At 48.5% G+C, this 21,996-nt stretch overlaps 1 long non-coding RNA gene across 1 annotated transcript; it reads left to right on the forward strand.

Annotated features, from left to right (window-relative positions):
- The first annotated feature begins 7,286 nt into the window (after positions 1–7,286).
- LOC123351360 lies at positions 7,287–21,442 on the forward strand. Its single transcript, XR_006574014.1, has 3 exons — positions 7,287–7,425; positions 17,284–17,424; positions 21,308–21,442. It is a non-coding gene; the product is annotated as an uncharacterized LOC123351360 (long non-coding RNA).
- Positions 21,443–21,996: the final 554 nt, after the last annotated feature.

Consider the following 21,996-nt stretch of genomic DNA (forward strand, 5'->3'; position numbering starts at 1 on the left):
GGGTTGCAAGGGCTTTGGAGGATAGGATTAAAATTCAAAATGTTCTGGGCAAACTGGAGAAATGGTCGGAAATAAACAGGATGGAATTCAATAAGGACAAATGCAAAGTACCACTCTTAGCAAAGAATGATCAGCTGCACACATACAAAATAGGAAATGACTGCCTTGGAAGAAGCACTGCAGAAGGGGGTCTGAGGTTATAGCGGATCACAAACTAAATATGGGCCAACAATGCCATACTCGTGCAAAACAAAACAAAACAAAAGCATTAGCAAGAATGTTGTGTGATTTTTCCACTCTACTCAGAACTGATACGGCTTCAGCTGGAGGAAAATCTAGAGGAGAGCAATACAAAATATTAATGGCCTGTGAGGAAAGAATGAAAAAAACTGGGTTTGTTTAGTCTGGAGAAGAGAAGATTGAGGAGGGACCTGATAAGTCTTCAAATACATAAAAGGCTGTTATAAATCGCAGGGTGATAAATTAATCTACTGACCCACCGAGGACAGGACAAGAAGCAATGGCTTAAATTGGAGCAAGGGAAATTTAGACATTAGGAAAAGCTTCCTCACTGTTCGGATAGTTAAGCACGGGAATAAATTGCCCAGGGAGTTGTGGAATCTCGGTCATTGGAGGTGTTTAAGAGCAGGTTAGACAAACATCTGTTAGGGATGGTCTAGATCGGGGTGGCCAACATGAGTCTGAGAAGGAGCCAGAATTTGCCAATGTACAATGCCAAAGAGCCACAGTAATACAGCAGCAGCCCCCCATCAGCTCCCCCCACTCCCCGCTCCCAACACCTCCCACCCACCGGCAGCCCTGCCAACCAGCGCCTCCGCCTCCCTCCCTCCCCACACGTCCCGATCAGCTGTTTCGCAGCATGCAGGAGGCTCGGGGGGGGGGAGGAGGCAGGAGCGAGGGCACGGCAGGCTCAGGGGAGGGGGCGGGAAGGGGTGGAGTGGGGGCAGAGCCTGTGGCAGAGGCAGGGGTTGAGCAGTGAGCACCCCCTGGCACATTGGAAAGTTGGCACCTGTAGCTCCAGCCCCGGAGTCGGTGCCTAGACAAGGAGCCGCGTATTAACTTCTGAAGAGCCGCATGTGGCTCCGGAGCCACAGGTTGGCCACCCCTGGTCTAGATCACGGGTTCTCAAATTGGGGGGGGTGTGTGACCCATTGGGGGGGGTCACAAGCTGCCCAGCTCTGAAGGCAGCACTGCCGCCAGCAGCAGCGTAGAAGTAAGGGTGGCAATGGAGCGCTACGTCTGCTGTTAAAAGTGACGCTGACAATGCTTCTTCGCAACCCCAGTATTAAACAGTAACTATTGGGGGAAAAACAATAATTCTATAAAAATGTGGTTTAGTCTTAACTTAAAAGTGGTGAGGAAAGGGAAATTCATTTTAAACAATAAGGTTATAAATTTAGCATTTAAAATAATGTTAAATTTAAAAAATGTGTTTTTAATTTACAAGGGGAGGTCATACTCAGAGGCTTGCTTTGTGAAAGGGGTTGCCAATACAAAAAGTTTGAGAACCACTGGTCTGAAGGAAGGACGGAGTCGCTGGAGCAGGGGGCTGAGCTGTCGCTGTGAGATGAGGAGAGGGGTGGACGTACCCTGAGAGATCCAGCGCTGAGCTCGGTAGCCTACGGCAGCAGCCGTGTGTGGGGCCTTCTAGCCCTGGGGATTGTCCGTGGTCTGGTGTCGTAGGGACCGTGGTCTCCAGGGCTCACTGAGGGGTAAGTGACAGCAACAGCTCAACTCCCCAGGGCAGGGCTAAAAGGGTGGGAACATTGTGCATGTCTGGGGTGAGTTGAGTGGAGTAGGCTGATATTAAAGGGCTGTTATGAAGGGGATCGGGATCAATTGTTCCCCATGGCCACTGAAGGCAGGACAAGAAGCAATGGGCTTCATCTGCAGGAAAGGAGATATAAGGTTCATATTAGGAATAACTTTTGTAATTTACTGACTAAGGACAGATTTCAGAGTGCTAGCTGTGTTAGTCTGTAACAGCAAAAAGAACGAGAAGTACTTCCTGGAATCTGTTTCTAAAGGCGGTTGTGGGATCCTCATCACTGGAGGTTTTTAAGACCAGGTTGAACAAACCCCTCTCAGGGCTGGTCTAGATTTAGTTGGTCCTGACACAGCACAGGGGGGGTTGGACTGGACGACCTCGCGAGGTCCCTTCCAGCCGGACATTGCTGTGATTCTGTGCCAGTCTCAGCAGGTTGCCTGTGCCCTGCACGGAGCTGCCTGCCCCAGTGCCCAGCCCGGCTCCAGTCCATTGTGTCCAGTCCTGTCCAGCAGCAGCTCGGCAAGCCTGTCCCAGCAGAGACCTGGTTCATCCTGGCTGTGACTCCGGTGCTAGCAGCCAGTCCCCCCCAAAGCACCTTGGCCCGATGCCGCAGAAATAGCACTGCCAGCACTGCCCGCCGTTCTGTGCGTTTGTGGGCTGCTGAACTTAGACGTGCACATGCTGTCCCCACTGCACCTTGGACCCCCTCTGTGGTGAGCTCCAGGATGCCCTCTTAGGTCTCAGGCCTGCAGCCGACACCTCTCTCTGGGCAGGAACCAAAACCGTGCTTCACCAGTGACTAGGCATCTTTCCCAGAGCAAGGCATGGTTATTTTGGAATAAAAGCCTTACAGAGAACACACATTAAATAAACAATACAAGGTCTAAACACACCAGGAGTGTCTCACCTTCCACCTGGGGGTTGGTACATCAAAGTCCTTCCAATATGCAGGAGAATTTGTTCTGCCTTGGTCAAAGGACCACGTCCATTTGTGCCTCTGTCAGTTTAATCTCAGCCATTTATACCAAGCAAAAAGCCCTCTTGGGACTCTCAAACCTAATCTGAACCAGTTTATGCAATTCTTCCTGGGGGTGGTACATCTCTGGAGCCGATTACCTGTCCCTTCCTGGCTGGTTCCACTGCACATAACTTTTACAAGAGTGATACAGGATCACAGAGATTCAGATAACAATCATAAACTTAAGACATATTCCCGCTTTGGAGATTCCTTTGGTGTCCTACTCCCATTTGAGACCCTAGAAGGCTAGTAGTTCCCTTCCAATGTTACCTCTATGCATAGAAATACCCCCCTCTTCCTATTCCACTGAGCACAGAGAAGGGAAATCTGCTTTAATCTCACTGCTCCACTGCAGAGGTGGCTGCATCTCAGTGCTGGGGAAACAATCTCGGTACAGTGTTCCTGGTGGCTGTTATCTAGGAAACTTGATTTCATAAGAACGTAAGAATGGCCATACTGGGTCAGACCAATGGTCCATCAAGCCCAGTATCCTATCCTCTGACAGTGGCCAATGGCAGATGCCCCAAAGTACTGACAACATTCTAGACTTGTGGGGAAAATCCTGCTTATTCCCCTCCCTGGACTTGACCAGCGGCTACTGGCAAGTAGAAATGGAGGTGCACTCCAAAGAGTTCCAGAGGTTGACAGTGAGTTGCATGAAAAAATACTTTCTTGTGTTTGTTTTAAACCTGCTACCTATTAATTTCATTTGGTGGCGCCTTGTTCTTGCATTATGAGAAGGAGTAAATAACACTTCCTTTTTTACTTTCTCTATACCACTCATGATTTTATAGACCTATATCATATCCCCCTTTAGTCACCTCTTTTTGAAGCTGAAAAGTCCCAGTCTTTATTAATCTCTTCTCATACGGAAGCCGTTCTATATCCTTAATCATTTTTGCTCCCCTTTTCCGAACCTTTTCCAACTCCAATATATCTTTTTTGAGATGGGGTGACCACATCTGCATGCAGTATTCAAAGTGTGGGCGTACCATGGATTTATGTAGAGGCAATGTGATATTTTCTGTCTTATTATCTATTCCTTTCTTGATGATTCCCAACATTCTGTTCACTTTTTTGACGGCCGCTGCACATGGAGTGGATGTTTTCAGAGAACTATCCACAATGACTCCAAGATCTTTCTTTAGCAGTAACAGCTAATTTAGACCCCATCCTTGTATACATATAGTTGGGATTGTGTTTTCCAATGTGCATTAACTTGCATTTATCAACATTAAATTTCACCTTTCATTTTGTTCCCCAGTCACACAGTTCTGTGAGATCCTTTTGTAGCTCTTCGCAGTCTGCCTGGAACTTAACTATCTTGAGTAGTTTTGTATCACCTGCAAATTTTGCCACCTCACTTTTTACCCCCTTTTCCAGATCATTTATGAATATGTTGAATAGGACTGGGCCCAATACAGACCCCTGGGGGACACCACAGTTTACCTATCTTCCTTCTGAAAACTGTCCATTTATTCCTACCGTTTGTTTCCTATCTTTTAACCAGTTACCTACCCATGAGAGAACCTTCCCTCTTATCCCAGGACAGCTCGCTTTGCTTAAGAGCCTTTGGTGAGGAACCATGTAAAAGGCTTTCTGAAAATCTAAATACACTATATCCACTGGATCCCCCTTGTTTACATGCTTGTTGACCCCCTCAAAGAATTCTAGTAGATTGGTGAGGCGTGATTTCCCTTTGCAAAAACCATGTTGACTATATCCCACCAAATTATGTTCATCTACATGTCTGAAAATTTTGTTCTTTATGGAATTTCCCTTTACGGAATCTGTGCTGAATAGACCCTGTCACAGCATGATCTCCCAAGAGCTATTTTCAATTGTTGTCTCAACCCATTTCCCAGTTTTCTCTCACTCTTTACTTTTTAACCTTTTTTCCAGTTGTAAAAACAAAAGAAAGGGAGGGGAGGTGTATTTCCCCCACAATCTGTTAGTTTCCATTCCTTTTTCGCCCCCTTTTCCAGTGGGGAAAGACCAGCTCTACCTAACTACCCAAGGTGGGCATCTGCTATAGACCACCAGACCAGGAGGATGAGGTAGGCGAGGGTTTTTTCAGACAACTAACAGACGTTTCCATATCACAGGCCGTGGTTCTAATGGGAGACTTCAGTCACCCTGATATCTGCTGGGAGAGAAATACAGCGGTGCACAGACAATCCAGGAAGTTTTTGGAGTGTTGGGGACAACTTCCTGGTGCAAGTGCTGGAGGAACCAACTAGGAGTTGTGCACCTCTTGATCTGCTGCTCACAAACAGGGAAGAATTGATAGGGGAAGTAGAAATGGGTGGCAACTGGGGCAGCAGTGACCATGAGATGATTGAGTTTAGGATCCTCACAAAAGGAAGAAAGGAGAGTAGTAAAATATGGATCCTGGACTTCAGAAAAGCAGACTTTGACTCCCTCAGGGAACTGATGGGTCGGATCCCTTGGGAGACTAATATGAGGGGGAAAGGAGTCCAGGAGAGCTGGCTGTATTTTAAAGATGCCTTACTGAGGTTGCAGGAACAAACCATCCTGATGTGCAGAAAGAATAGTAAATATGGCAGGCGACCAGCTTGGCTTAACAGAGAAATCTTTGGTGAGCTTAAACACAAAAAGGAAGCTTACAAGAAGTGGAAACTTGCACAGATGACTCGGGAGGAGTAGAAAAATATTGCTCGAGCGTGCAGGGGTGTCATCAGGAAGGCAAAGCACAATGGGAATTGCAGCTAGCAAGGGATGTGAAGGGTAACAAGAAGGGATTCTACAGATAGGTTAGCAACAAGAAGGTGGTCAGGGAAAGTGTGGGACCCTTACTGAATGGGGGAGGCAACCTAGCGAGAGAGGATGTGGAAAAAGCTGAGGTACTCAATGCTTTTTTTGTGTCTGTCTTCACAGACAAGGTCAGCTCCCAGACGGCTGCACTGGGAAGCACAGTGTGGAGAGGAAGTGAGCAGCCCTCAGTGGTGAAAGAACAGGTTAAGGACAACTTAGAAAAGCTGGACATGCACAAGTCCATAGAACCAGATCTAATGCATCCAAGGGGTCTGAGGGAGTTGGCTGATGTGATTGCAGAGCCATTGGCCATTATCCTTGATAACTCATGGAGGTCCCAGATGATCGGAAAAAGGCAAATATAGTGCCCATATTTTAAAAAGGGATAACTGGCTCTGTGGATATGGGGAAAGTGGTGGACATGATATATCTTGACTTTAACAAAACTTCTGATATGGTCTCCCACAGTATTCATGCCAGCAAGTTAAAAAGTATGGATTGGATGAATGAACTATAAGGTGGATAGAAAGCTGGCTAGATCGTTGGGCTAAACGGGTAGTGATCAGTGGCTCAGTATCTAGTTGGCAGCCAGTATCAAGCGGAGTGTCCCAGAGTTTGGTCCTGGAGCCAGTTTTGTTCAACATCTTCATTAGTGATCTGGATGGTGGGATGGATTGCACCCTCAGCAAGTTCACGGATGACACTAAGCTGGGAGGAGATGTAGATATGCTGGAGGGTAGGGAGAGGGTCCGGAGTGACCTAGACAAACTGGAGGATTGGGCCAAAAGAAATCTGATGAGGTTCAACAAGGACAAGTGCAGAGTCCTGCACTTAGGATGGAAGAATCCCATGCACTGCTACAGGCTGGGGATCGACTGGCTAAGCAGCAGTCCAGAAAGTTCCTAAATCTCTGCAGGTTATTTTAGTTATTTCAATCTTTGACCAAAGCTCCTTTCCTTGCAGCTTTGCGTACAATGAGTTATATGTCTGGGATATTTATATACTGGTCTCCAGGTTACAATGTGCTGGCGGATCCTGTGAGGGAAACAAAACTAACCGTGACCTTCTCTTTTCCCAGGAAGATGGCTGATCTCAAACCTACTGCTGGTGACCTATATGCAGAATATAGAAATATTCTTCCTGGCATCTCTGCAGAACAAACTAAACAGATCGAGGCTGCTATCAAAACAGGAAACTTCTTAGAAGCAGCTTCTGTGGTGCAGACATTCAAGAATTTGTCAGGCATTGAGTTCAATATCGCCGTCACGGGGGAGTCGGGATCTGGAAAATCATCTTTGGTCAATGCCATCCGGAGCCTGGGAAATGAAGACGAAGGTGCTGCTGAGACCCGTGTGGTGGAAATGACCAAAGAACCAGTACCCTATTGGCATCCTATGTGTCCCATGATGATTGTTTGGGACCTGCCGGCGATCGGGACCCCAGATTTTCAGCCAGACGCTTATCTGAAACAAGTGAAGTTCAGCCGCTATGCTGTATTCATCATCATCGCTTCAGAGAGGAGCAGATTCTGCCACACCAAGCTGGCTCGGGAGATCCAGAAGATGGGAAAGAAGTTTTTCTTTGTACGCGCCAAAGTGGACTTGGACCTGTATAATGAGGAAAGCAAAGAGAGCTTCAATGAGGAGAGAACCCTGGATAAAATCAGAAATGACTGTGTCAACAACCTGTCCAGAGTAGGGATGAGCTCCCCGCAGGTTTTCCTTGTCTCAAGTAGGGAATTTCAGAAATACGATTCTCCACAGCTGCAGAAGACTTTGCTAAAAGAGCTCTACCACCACAAGCCCGAGACGTTCAGGAACACTGAGGCCCCCAGCAGCAGTAGGTAAGAAACCCCCCTTTGGTGTGTCCCTTGTTCACTATTTAGAAGGTGTTATATATTTATTCATTGTTTTAAAATAATATCAAGTGGGAAAAATCATCAAAAATAAAGACTCTGTCCTGTATCATCTGAGGGGCCAAATCCTGGAACCCAAAGGCAGGTAAGATTACCGTTGGCTGTGAAAGCAGCAGGGCTGAGCCCCATACTCCTTACACAGGCCATCTAATAACCCTTCTGAAATAACTCCCTGTTTTCATTCACAGCCCAGACTCCTTATCCACGGCAGGTATTCACCCACGAAAGCTCATGCTGCAAAACGTCTGTTAGTCTATAAGGTGCCACAGGATTCTTTGTTGCTTTTACAGATCCAGACTAACACGGCTACCCCTCTGATACTAGACAGAGAACATTCACTCAATAGTGTTGCCCCTTTGTGACCCAAGTGGATAGTCAGAGTTCAAGGCCCCAGGATGTCCCAGTTGGGTCTAGAAAATGAGGTATTTTCTTGTATTGTCTTTGATGCAATTTTGTGTATTTACAAGGAATGCCCAAAGTCCTGCTCCTCCAAATGCAGGAGAAACCAGAATCAAAAGAATAGTTTCTTACCTTACAGCCACAATCCTCTTTAGCCAACTTCAGACGCAAAAACTCTCTCTTGAGCTTCTTCCAGGGCCATACACCCGCCCCCCCCACAAATCACAGCTCGGTTTTCCTGCTTTTTGCCTCTGGCTCTGAGTCTGTCTCTTGTTTGCAGTCCTGCTTGTCTTTTTCACACACCCACACTCAGGTGGTCACAACATCCAGTGGAATCCTCCCCCACATGGTGCTAGTTTCTAGGCCAACTCTATTTAGACTTGTGTTAGAGGTGCCCTTGATTATCTAACAATTATCTTAAGAGAAGGGCACATTCATACATCATATTCATAACACCCACGACCACCTCTGGTTTGGCTCATCCTACTGAGGAGGCCTCGAATGGTGTCACCCAGCACCCTATCGCAGACAGAGAGAAAAGGAACAATTTTACAGATTACAAGAGCATACAAACGTAGCTATTTACATATGTGCAGAGCCCTTTTGTCAAGACAGTTTCCCATCACAAACACACAAGAATTTTATATCTACCCATATCTCTTCAGGGCTTTTCTCTCCTTTGATTCCCTTTCAGTCTGCCCATTCTGCTGGAAGGGGGGATTCATTACTGTCACAACTGTTGTATCCTTGGGGGCAGCCGGTTTAGGAAGAAATCACTTGAGGCCAGACAGCAGACAGCTAACAAAGCTACCATTTTATTTACAGACACAGAGCTCACCCAACCGGCTGAAACCAGCTGGGCTATCCCCTAATAATCTAACTCAGTTGCCATAGCAACAAAAACCATGACAACCAAATACACAACATATTCCTCCCCCCTTAATAAGAACATCCCCTAAATAAAACACACACTAGACTAGAGAAGGAGGGTAGACTGCCTCCATTCCCGGCTAAACCCTGGGGATTATTTTGCCCCATAACCGTGGGTTCGCCCTAGCTAAAGATCCAGCCGATGAGGAGGCCTTCTGTCTCTAGGTGGATTACGGCGAACTTCTGGTGTTGTTGCACCCGAAAGTACTATGGGCTCTGGGTCCGCAACACCAACAGGTGAGGAGGTGGTATCAGCTCGTGCTGGACAAAGGGGTATCTCAGTCGCCGGCAGTAATGGAGGAGAACAGTCAGAAACAGGTGATTTGTGATTCGGTGTCTCACCAGAAGTGGTGAAGTCAGACCACTCAACTGCAGATGTGTCCTGAGGACTGGCATGACCTGGCAACAGCTGATCTACATGTCGCCGCCAGGTAAGATTCTCTGCAGTCTGGACTGTGTAGGAAACAGGTCCTGTTTGAGTGATGATTGTGGCAGGGACACATTTAGCTCTGGAAGTATAATTCCAAGCCAAAACTGGCTGTCCCGGGCTAAAGGTTCACTCTTTTGCTCTGGGTGCCCGTCTGATAACTTGATTTTGCTGCTGATGTTGCACAATTTGTCGGGGTTCAGAAGGTTTCAGCAGATCAAAGCAAGTGCACAGCTGTCGTCCCATCATTAGAAAGGCCGGGGATGCCTTGGTCGTAGCATGAGGTGTGTTTCTGTAGCAAAGTAAGAAGGTATCCAGACACTTTTGAATGGAGTGTTGTCCCCTTGCTGATTTCAAAGCGTGTTTCATTGTCTGCACAAATCTTTCAGCTAATCCGTTGGTGGATGGATGATATGGTGCTGACGTGATGTGGTGTATCCCATTTGCCTTCATAAAATTTTGAAACTCCTGAGAGACGAACTGCGGTCCGTTGTCGCTCACAAGTTGTTCTGGCAGACCAAAACGACTAAAGAGTCCTCGTAGTTTTTGGATAGTACTCTCTGCAGTAGTGGACTGCATTATAGAGACTTCTGCCCATTTAGAATGGGCATCTACTGCCACCAAGAACATGCTTCCTTCAAGGGGGCCAGCGAAGTCAACGTGAATACGTTGCCACGGATTTTCAGGCCAGTCCCATGGGTTTAGGGGTGCCCACTGGGGTGCATTCCTCACACCCTGACATGACATACAAGCTTTTGCCTTCTCTTCAATAGCACTGTCCAATCCAGGCCACCAAAAATAGCTTTGTGCAATTTCCTTCATGCGCACTATTCCACAGTGACCGGAATGTAGCTGTTCTAACATCTGTGATCTCAGTGGTGGTGGAATAATGACACGTCTCCCCCCCAACAAACAACCAGATTGGACCGATAACTCCATCCTCCTGGACATGTAGGTAACAAGGTCGGGTGAGACCGGAGAGGTTTGTCGAGATTTTCCATGCATCACCAGGTCCATAACTTGGGACAATACTGGGTCAACGCGAGTTGCCTTCCTTATCTGAGTAGCAGTGATGGGTGTATTCTCTACCTGTTCAAAGTAGAAGATTTCCTTTTGGGCACTATCTTGATGTTTGACCGGCAAAGGCAACCTTGAGAGGCCATCTGCATTGCCGTGCAGAGTGGATTTCCGATATTTGATTTCATATGTGTGTGCTGAAAGTAACAATGCCCAACATTGCATACGACCAACAGCTAATGGGGGAATGCCTGTGTAGGGTCCAAAAATTGACGTCAGAGGTTGATGGTCTGTGAGAAGAGTAAACTTTCGCCCAAACAGGTACTGATGAAACTTCCGAATTCCAAAAACAATTCCTAATGCCTCACGTTCGATTTGGGCGTAGTTAGTTTCTGCTTTGCTTAGAGTGCGTGAAGCAAAAGCAATAGGTCTCTCTTCTCCCGAAGGCATAATGTGTGACACGACTGCTCCCACTCCATAAGGGGAGGCATCGCAGGCCAATTGTAGGGGTAAGGATGGATCGAAGTGCGTTAGAACTTCAGAATTTAGCAATGCATCCTTAGCTTTGTTAAATGCAACATCACAGGCTTCAGTCCACTTCCAGGCCTTGTTCTGCCCAAGGAGCTCATGAAGTGGTTTTAGCAGTGTGGCTAACTGTGAGATGAACTTTCCATAATAGTTCAGTAGTCCTAGAAACGAGCGCAGCTGGCTTACATTTTGAGGTGGGGGAGCCTCCACAATAGCTTTAACTTTTGCAGGGGCCTTATGAAGACCTGCAGAATCGATGATGTGTCCCAAATATTCAACAGAGGGCTTGAAGAATTCACACTTGTCTTTGCGAACTCGTAGGCCATACTCTTTCAGTCATTGTAGGGTAGCCTCTAAATTCTTTAAGTGATCCTCTTCATTTCTTCCAGTGACCAGGATATCATCCAGATAGCACTGAACTCCTGACAAGCCACACAAGATCTGGTCCACAGCCCTCTGGAATAGGGCGGGAGCAGACGTTATTCCGAAGGGTAGGCGACAGTATCAATAAAGCCCCTTATGAGTCACAATAGTCAACAGCTCTTGGGACTTTTCATCGACGTGCATCTGTAAATGTGCTTGACTCAGATCAACCTTACTGAACTTTTGTTCCCCAGCCAGGCCTGCGAAGAGGTCATCGATGCGGGGAAGCGGGTATTGCTCTGCACACAACACTGGGTTGACAGTGACTTTAAAATCACCGCAAATCCAGAGAGAGCCATCTTTCTTCACTATTGGAACGATAGGAGTGGCCCATGAGCTATGGGTAACTGGTATTAGGACTCCATTGGTGACCAGGCGCTCCAGGTCCGCTTCGACTTTCGGCCTGATGGCATATGGCACAGTTCGGGCTTTCAGATATTTTGGTGGACTGTCAGGTTTAATGTTCAATGTCACAGTGATTCCCTTCATACTTCCCAAATCATCTCCAAAAACAGCAGCATGTTTCCTTAGTATAGGGGTTAGACTGGTTTCTTCTTTAGTCATCCGGTGCACTTCTGCCCAGTTCAGTTGAATCTTCCCAAGCCAAGACCTACCCATTAAGGCTGGGTAGTTACCTCTCACCACAAACAGTGGCAATTTAGCAGCCTGTCCATTGAGCTCCACCATAACATCAATAGTGCCCAACATGGGCACAGCTTCTCCCGTATACATCTTCAGAACAGTTTTTGTTGCCTTAAGCGGAAGATGCTGTAGCTTTTCTTTATACACAGTCTCGGAGACCAGCGAGACGGCTGCACTGGTGTCCAGTTCCATGCGTATGGGTTTGCCATCCAACAACGGGGTTACCCAGTATTCATGTGAGCCCATTGCCAAAGACAAAACATGCAGTGGCACTTCCTCTTGCGATGAGGTGTCACTTTGATCATCCTTGGTCTGCTCTAGGGTATGCAGGGTTCCTCTTTTTGTCAGCCAGACCACAGGCCTCTTTTTCTTTTGTTTACAGGCACACTCAATGTGTCCCTTTTTGCCACAGTGTTGACACACCAGGTCCTTACACCAGCATTCTGATGCCTGGTGACCCGGCTTACCACAGCGGTAACATTCTTGACTCTGCACAGTTTTGTGGGTCGGTTCTTGTGACACTTTTTGCACCCTAGGGGATGCACCGATGTATTGCGCCTCCCTTGTAGCCAGTTCCATGGAGACAGCAATATCAACAGCCTTCTGTAAGGTAAGCTGAGCCTCTATCAGTAGGCGCTTCCATATAGCTTCACTGTAGAGGCCACACACTAACCTGTCACGCAGGGCATCATTTAACATCTCTTTAAATTCACAGTGTTCTGCTAGCTTTTTTAAAATTGCTACAAATTGTACAACTGTTTCATCTTCCTTTTGGTCTCTTTTGTGGAACCTATATCTTTCAGCAATTACCAGTGGTTTTGGGGAAAAATGGGACCCCAGGATTTCCACAATGTCACTGTAAGATTTAGTCTCAGGCTTAACAGGGTGTAGTAAGCTACGTAGCAGGGAGTAGGTTTTAGCCCCTACAACACTTAAGAATATTGAAACCTTCTTCGCTTCTGTAATGTCATTTGCAATAACAAAAAGCTCAAAACGCTCAGTATACACAGGCCACTGCTCTATATTCTCGTCAGAAGGTTCCAGTGGCCTGGTCAGAGCAGCCATGATTTTAGTTTCACTTTCACAGTCAGTGCAAACAAGCAGTATTTTTCTTTGTTTGTTCTTTACCTTGACTTCTACTTCCTTCTGTTACTGGAGCAGCACCGGAATCCCATCCATCGCTGCCACTTGTTATATCCTTGGGGGCAGCCGGTTTAGGAAGAAATCACTTGAGGCCAGACAGCTAACAAAACTACCATTTTATTTACAGACACAGAGCTCACCCAACCGGCCGAAACCGGCTGGGCTATCCCCTAATAATCTAACTCGGTTGCCATAGGAACAAAAACCATGACAACCAAATACACAACAACAACTTTCTCAGCCTCAAATTCCACAGGTACATCCTCAGTTTTGGAGGCAGCCAGTTGAGTCAGTTGCTTATTCTTTGTGGTTCAGACACCTTGTTCTCCCCCTAGGGTCTCTGAACCCTGATTGTCTGGCCTCCTCATGGCCACACCATGCTTTCGGGCTCCTTGCTATGCCCCTGAATCGCTCTCTCTCTTGTCTGCGCTCCAGCTAGTCTTTTTCACACACACAAACAATACCCAGTGGAACATTACACGACGTTTTCATAAAGCTGCTGAGGGGAGGATTTGGGCTGTGCCCGGGATCAATGGCCCCACCGTGTCATCTTGAGCCCCCCCCTCCCCCAGTTACTGTGATACAAGGCAGCCTGCAAACATGCTGGCTTGCAACTGAGCCCCAGTCCTGCTCCATCCCCTGAGATCACACCCCTCAGGTAATTTACTTTGTCACAGGAAAAATTGCATCTTGCTGATTTCACCTTTAAGTTGGGGTGGCATAGCCTCTCCAGCACAGCTCCCAGCTTCCACAAGTGCTCCACAAACAGCTTCCAAATGACAATGGTGCCATCAACATACACCAGGCAAGATGTACTCCACGGGTCTGCCAGCACAACATCCGTCAGCCTTTGGAACATGCCAGGGGTACTACAGAATCCAAAAGGCATGACATTAAATTTTAAAAGGCTCTGTTTGCTGGCTCATAACATTAAACAGGTTATAGAGCAGTTTTTTAACTAAGGGCTGGGGGAAAGTTGACAAGTTCAGAGGAGCATGTGGTTCGGACAGAGACATCCCTAAGTGGAGGATCTGTTAATGGAGATTCTCTATGTTTGAGTAAAGAGGAGAGGATGGAAGATGATAAAATATGGATAGGATCCGATAAGAAAAAGTCAAATGAAAACGAGTCCCATTCAAGTACATCATTTAATGGCAGACAGCTAAAAAGTGACAATTTTAAAGTGCTTATATACAAATGCTAGAAGTCTAAATAATAAGATGGGTGAACTAGAGTGCCTCGTATTAAATTAGGATATCGATGTAACAGGCATCACAGAAACTTAGTGGAATGAGGATAATCGATGGGACACAGTAATACCAGGGTACAATATATATCAAAGGACAGAACAGGTTGTGCTGCTGGTGAGGGAGTGGCACAATATATGAAAGAAAGCATAGAATAAAATGAAGTAAAAATCTTAAGTGAACCAAACTGAACCATAGAATCTCTATGGATAGTAATTCCATGTTCTAATAATAAAAATATAGCAGTAGGGATATATTACCGATCACCTGACCGCATGGTGATAGTGACTGTGAAATGCTCAGGGAGATTTGAAAGGCTATAAAAATGAAAAACTCAATAATAATGGGGGATTTCAACTATTCCTGTACTGATTGGGTACATATGACCTCAGGAAGAGATGCAGAGAGAAAGTTTCTTGATATCTTAAATGACTGCTTCTTGGAGCAGCTAGTCCTGGAACCCACAAGGGAAGAGTCAATTCTTGATTTGGTCCAAGAGGTGAATAGAGCTGGACTACTTGGAAATAATGACCATAATATGATTAGATGTAATATCCCTGTGGCAGGGAAAACACCACAGTAACATTTAATTTCAGAAAGAGGAACTGCACAAAAATGAGAAAGTTAGTTAAACAGAAATTGAAAGGTAGAATGACAAAATTGAAATCCCTGTAAGCTGCGTGGAAAATTTAAAGACACCTTAATAGATGCTCAACTTGAATGTATATCCCAAAATAAAAAACATAGTAAAAGGATCAAAAAAGTTCCACTGTGGATGAGCAACAAAGTAAAAGAAGCAGTGAGAGGCAGAAAGGCATCTTTTAAAAAGAGGACATTAATTCCTATTGAGGAAAATAGAAAGGAGCATAAACTCTGGCAAGTGATGTGTAAAAATATAATTAGGAAGGAAAGTATTTGAAGAACAGCTGGACACAGACTTAAAAAGTAAAATAAAAAAAAATTCAGTACATCAGAAGCAGGAATAAACAACCAGTTGGGCCACTGGATGATCGAGATGCTAAAGGAGCACTCAAGGACGATAAGGCCATTGCAGAGAAACTAAATGAATTCTTTGCATCGGTCTTCATGGCGGAGGCTGTGAGGGAGATTCCCACACCTGAGCCATTCTTTTAGGGTGACAAATCTGAGGAACTGTCCCAGATTAAGGTGTCAATAGAGGAGGTTTTGTACCAGAACCGGGAACAGACGGGATTCATCCAAGAGTTCTAAGGGAACATGAATGTGAAATTGCAGAATGACTAACTGTGATATATAACCTGTAATTTAAATCAGCTTCTGTACCAGATGGCTGGAGGATCGCTAATGTGATGCCATTTTTTAAAAAAGGCCCAAGAGGTGATACTAGCAATTACAGGCTGCTAAGCATTACTTCAGTACTAGGCAAACTGGATGAAACGATAGTAAACAGAATTATAAGACACAGAGATGAACACAATTTGTTGGGGAAGAGTCAACATATTTTCTGGTAAAGGGAAATCACGCCTCACCAATCTAAGAGAACTCATTGAAGGGGTCAACAAGCATGTAGACAAGGGGGATCCAGTGGATATAGTGCACTTTGATTTTCAGAAAGCCTTTGACAAGGTCCTTTAGCAAAGGCTATTAAGCAAAGTGAGCTGTCGTGGGATAACAGAGAAGATCCTGTCATGGAAAAGTAACTGCCTAAAAGACAGGAAAGAAAGGGTAGGAATAAATGGTCAGTTTTCAGAAGGGAGAGAGGTAACTAGTGGTGTCCTCCAGGGGTCTGTTCTGGGACCAGTCCTATTCAACATATTCATAAATGATCTGGATAAGGGGGCAACCAGAGAGGTGGTGAAGTTTGCAGATGATACAAAAGGACTCTAGATAGTTAAGTCCCAGGCAAACTGCAAAGAGCTGCAAAGGGATCTCTCAAAACTGAGTGACTAGGAAACAAAATTGTGGATGAAATTCTGTGTTGATAGATGTAAAGTGTTGCACATTGGAAAACATAATCCTAACTTTACATATACAATGATCGGGTCTAAATTAACTGTTCTATTCTAGAAAGACATCCTAGAGTCACTCTGGATAGATCTTTGAAAACATCCACTCAATGTGCAGCCGCCGTCAAAAAAGCTAACAGAATGTTGGGAATCACGAAGAAAGGGATAGATAATAAGACATAAAATATCATATTGCCTCTATATGAATCCATTGTACGCCCACATCTTGAATACTCCATGCAGATCTGGTCACCCCATCTCAAAAAAGATATATTAGAATTGGAAACGGTTCAGAAAAGGGCAACAAAAGTTATTAGGGGTATGGAATATCTGCCATATGAAAAGAGATTAATAACACTGAGACTTTTCAGCTTGGAAAAGATATATGGGGATATGATAGAAGTCATTAAAATCATGACTGGTGTGGAGAAAGTACATCAGAAAGTGTTATTTACTCCTTCTCATAACACAAGAACTAGGGTCACCATATGAAATTATTGGGAAGCAGGTTTAAAACAAACAAAAGGAAGTATTTCTTCACACAATGCAGAGTCAACTTGTGGAACTCCTTGCCAGATGATGTTGTGAAGGCCAAGACTATAACCGGGTTCAAAAAAGAACTACATAAGTTCATGGAGGATAGGTCCATCAAAGGCTATTAGCCAGGATGGGCAGGGATGGTGTCCCTAGCCTCTGTTTGTCAGAAGCTGGGCATAGGGGTTGGATCAGTTGATGATTACCTGCTCTGTTTATTCTCTCTGAAGCATTGGCCTCTGTCGGAAGACAGGATACAGAGCTAGATGGACTTTTGGTCTCAATCCGTATGGCCATTCTTATATTTTCACTGTGTTAATGCCATTGTCAGTCCATCATTGGAGTGCACCTCCACTACTACTTGCAGGAGCCGCTGGTCAAGTCCAGAGAGGAGAATAAGCAGGATGTTCCCTGCAAGTCTAGAGTGTTGTCTGTTTTAGGAAAGGGATGTGCATCCCTCATGTTAAAGTCATTCAACGCAAACGGAGCCTCTCCCTATCATTTCTTGCAGTTATTTGCGTCACTCTGCCGTGTGGCGGAAGGGGATCCAAGATGGTTCCAGTGTCACAGATCTCACATCTCCAGTCTCGAGCCGGTGCTCTGTCAACCCTGTGCACACCAGGTCATTGTCCCAAGTGGAGAAGACACCAAGGTAATTTCCCAACAGGTTCCAGGCTGCCTGCCGTTTCCAGGTAACAGATTCCTCCTCCTCAGCCCCAGTTCCTGCGCAAGAGCTTCTCTCTCCCACGTGTGTTTCACTCCCATGTTCAGTCTGTCACAGTGACTCCCTCTTTTCTCAGTGCCTTGCAGCACTGCTAGTACTCTGGTCATTGCCTCTGGGTACAGTCACCCCTGGGGGGATGTACCAAACCCCAAGCCCTGGTACATGACTTGGGTTTCTGCCGTCACATTGGAAACTCTCACTGGGACACAGCCCCGGGTACTTTTTCCCAAGGCCTGGGCCAGCAGGAAATCACTTCAGCCTAGTGGCTGAGGTACCAGCCTGCCCTCCAGCCCTTCTGTCAGGTCCCCTTTCACCCATCTCGCTCCTCGGGGGCAGCATCATGTTCTCCCCTCATGTCTCTATTTCCCCCGAACAGGTGTCATGGCAAACTGTCTCTGCTTGACAATACTGAGGCCTTTCTTGAAACTGAGGTCGGCCTTATACTGCCTGAGGCAATCAGGCCTGATTAGGGCTTCTGGGGAGGCATCTTCTGCTACCAGGAATTCACAGGCTAGATGGAGGTTGTCCAGAGTAATAGCTGTTTGCCAGAGTCCCGTGACCGTGTGCTGAGTTCTGTTTGCCACCTGGTCCAGCCCATTGAAAGGTCCCAACTTCCTCTGGGCTCCTTGGGTGCCCCTGTCCCACAATCGGGAGTGTGGAATGGAATCCTAGCTACCAGAATTGGACATGTGTGTCCATTGATGTCTCCTGGGATGTTGTATGTTGGTCTGGTCTCACTGGCAGGTATAGTCTGTCGTTGTGCCGCTAATGGTCTGCAGGCAGGGGCCTGGCCCTTGTCCCCTGTCCTTGGTAGTTTCTCTACTTCCGGGAGCTACCTTGCTGAGGGCATTCCTGCCAGAAGTGCTGCCATATCTCTACCATCGGATCTCTCCCCTCCTTTGGGAGGCCTGTATATCGGAGTTCAGCTTCTAGTATCCTTCTGTTCTTCTGTTCTTTCTGGATCATAGGGCTCCCTGTCTGCCGGTAGCTGGTTAACTTCATGCTGCAGCGCTCTGACACCCTCCATCAATGAATCAGCTAATCTAACTCCCAGTTCTTGGAGGTCTGAGTCCCATGTCTGCCCAGAATCAGCAGTGACTTCCTGGTGCACCTGAGCCCTGGGAGCTGGGCCCTCTTCTCCTGTAGCCATAGGTGCTGACTCTGTGGGTGCTCCAGGGCTGGAGCTTGCATGAGAAAAAAATGAGTGGGTGCTCCTCCTCTCCTACCCCAGCGCCTCCCGCCTGCTCGCTGCCCCGCTGATCAACTCCTCCCCAGTGTCCCCCACCTGCCATGATCAGCTGTTCCCCAGCATGCAGGAGGCACTGGGAGGGAGGGGGAGGAGCGGGGACAGGGCATGCTCAGGAGTGTGGCGGAACTGGGCAGGAAGAGGCAGGGCAGGGTGGGGGCTTGGGGGAAGGGGTGGGTGGTGTGGGGGTGGGGCAGAGGCAGGAAGAGGCGGGATGGGGTGGGAGGTTGGGGGAAGGGGTTGTGTGGGGGGCAGGGCCTGGGGCGGAGCAGCGGGTTCAGCACTGCAGGAAGTTTGGGTGGGACAGCCGTGGGTTGGGCCAGGAAGACTGGGCCCTCCCCAGTGCTCCAGGGCCGGGGGAGAGCTGGGGCTGCACGACTGCACATCAGGGGAGGGCACGCTAGCTTTGGGCAAGGACGAGAGGCCACTATGGGGGGGGCAGGGGGTGTGGGGCAGGGGCCAGAGACCACAGTGGGGGCTTGGAAAGGGCAGAGCTGTGGGACTAGCCTCCCCAAACCAGCCATTCACCCAATGCCCATGCCAGCAGGGCTCGCATTGACAAGGCCTAGCTGGTAAAGCACCTACAGTGTTGGCGTCCGAGCAGTGGCATAGCCAGGTTCTAACATCAGGGGCAGCGAACACATAAAAAAAGGCGCCATTCCAACCCCTTCCCCAAATCCCCAGCCCCGCCTCCTCCCCGGGCGTGCCACATTTCCCCTACACCCCCCCCCATCCCTCCCAGGCTTTCACACGGCAAGCCTGGGAGGGATGTGGGGGTGGCAGCGTGCTCAGGGGTGGAGGAGATGGAGTGGAGGTGAGCTGGGGCCGGGGAGCTGCCCGCAGCAGGTAACCCGGGGCGGCGCACAGGGGAAGCGCTCCCTGCCCCAGCTCACCTCCTCCTCCACCTCCCTGGGCCTGAGCGCGAAGCCGCCGCTTGCTTCTCCGCTCTCCCAGGCTTCCCACGTGAAGAGCTGATTTGTGGGAAGCCAGGGGTTAGGGGCAGAGAAGCAGAGCGGGGCAGCGCATTCAGGGGAGGAGGCAGAGGCGGAGTGGAGGTGAGCTGGAGCAGGGCTCAGTGGCAGGGAGCTGCCAGTGGGTGCTCTGCACCCACCAAATTTTCCCTGTGGGTGCTTCAGCCCCAGAGCAACCAGGGAGTCAGAGCCTAAGGCACCAATTTTGGAGAAAGTGCTCAGGGGGAGTGGCTGCTGCCCCTGCTCCCTCCCTAGCTACGCTACTGCATCCGAGTTGTGGTAACCTGGCATGCTACAGGCACCCTGGGGATCTGATGTACTTGGGGAACAAAAGTAATTACCCTGGTGTCCAAAGTGGGATGCCGGCTGGGAGATTTGGCTGGCAAGGCTTATGGGGCAGGTACCACAGGTGCGAGGGCTGCTTGGTGGGTGGAAATGGCCAACCCTGACAATCAAAGTGTCCCCCTGAGCGCCGAGAGCAGAAATAGGGCAGGGCGGGTGGAGAGATGTGGCCGCCCGGCTTCGTGCCCGGAGCTCATACTGGGGTTGGCCAGGGCTGGGCCGGCTGAAGCAACCTGGCTGTGTGAGCTCCCCAAGTAAGTGGCTGGGGTGATGCTGCCAAGCTGGATTTCCTTGGTCTGCTGCTCCACGGCAAAGCCCAGGAGGGGTTTGAAGGACTGACACATGGTACTGCAGGGAATATGCCTCTGTCAGGGGTGCCCCCTGGCGATCTCTGGATTGGATCCTGAGAGGAACCAGGCAGACAAGGAAAGGGAGAATCTGTCAGTGATTTGGGGTATGCCCTTTGGCACCTGGACCCAAGGCATTCCTGGACTATGATGTGGGATTTATTGGGCAGAGACCAGTTGCGGAGTCACACAGCTAGAAGAGAGACCTGGAGAGCTGGCTGCAAGGAGAGACCCAAAGCATGAAAGAGACCCGCCCTCCCCCCGCCTCAGGATTGGTGTGGAACTAGAACTAGCCTCATAGATGCTACAGGCATAGCCACTGGCTTCCTCCGGGTCAACCCAGAGCTGCCCCACCCAAAGCCCCCTGAGGACAACCCACAGCCGAACCACCGGCCCCAGCACACCGCCAAGCCGCCTCACTCCACCCCGTAGCATGGCGCAGTACGGCCCTAGCGCCAGCGCTGGGTGACACCAGCCCCAGGAGGCTCTATGCCGGTAGGAGGGGGCCTAGCCTGGGATGAGAAGGGGTGAACGGGGCCCCAGCCTCTGTTTGCCAGAAGCTGGGAACGGGCAACAGGGGATGGGTCACTTGATGATTCCCTGCTCTGTTCATTCCCTCTGAAGCATTGGCCTCTGTCGGAAGACAGGATACAGGGCTAGATGGACTTTTGGTCTCAACCCGTATGGCCATTCTTATATTCTCATGGTGTTAATGCCATCGTCAGTCTATCACTGGAGTGCACCTCCACTACTACTTGCAGGAGCCGCAGGTCAAGTCCAGGGAGGAGAATAAGCAGGACGTTCCCCACAAGTCTAGAGTGTTGTCAATCCTAGGAAAGGGATGTGCATCCCTCATGGTAACGTCATTCAACACAAACAGGGCCTCTCCCTACCATTTCTTGCAGTTATTTGCGTAACTCTGCTGTGTGGCAGAAGGGGTTCCAAGATGGTTCCAGTGTCCCAGATCTCGCATCTTCAGTCTCGGGCCAGTGCTCTGTCAACCCTGTGCGCACCAGGTCATTGTTCCAAGAGAAGAGGACACCAAGGTAATTTCCCAACAGGTTCCAGGCTCCCTGCCGTTTCCCAGGTAACAGATTCCTCCTCCTCAGCCCCAGCTCCTGCCCAAGAGCTTCTCTCTCCCACGCGTGTTTCACTCCCATGTTCAGTCTGTCATGGTGATTCCCTCTTTCCTCAGTGCTTCGCAGCACTGCTAGTACTTCGGTCACTGCCTCTGGGTACAGTCACCTCTGGGGGGATGTACCAAACCCCAAGCCCTGGTACATGACTTGGGCTTCTGCTTCGTATTGGAAACTCTCACTGGGACGCTATCACCTGTGTCCTGGGGGCTGGGCCCTCTTCTCCTGTAGCCATAGGTGCCGACTCCATAGGTGCTCCAGGGCCGGAGCTCGCATGGGAAAAAAATGAGTGGGTGCTCAGCACCCACTGACAGCCAGCTCCTCCTCTCCTACCCCAGCGCCTCTCGCCCACTCGGTGCCCCGCTGAACAACTCCTCCCCCTCCCACCCCCCAGTGCCTCCCACCTGCCATGATCAGCTGTTCCCCAGCATGCAGGAGGCACTGGAGGGTAGGGGGGG

This window comes from Mauremys mutica, chromosome 17, assembly GCF_020497125.1.
Source record: "Mauremys mutica isolate MM-2020 ecotype Southern chromosome 17, ASM2049712v1, whole genome shotgun sequence".
Taxonomy (NCBI): Eukaryota; Metazoa; Chordata; order Testudines; family Geoemydidae; genus Mauremys; species Mauremys mutica.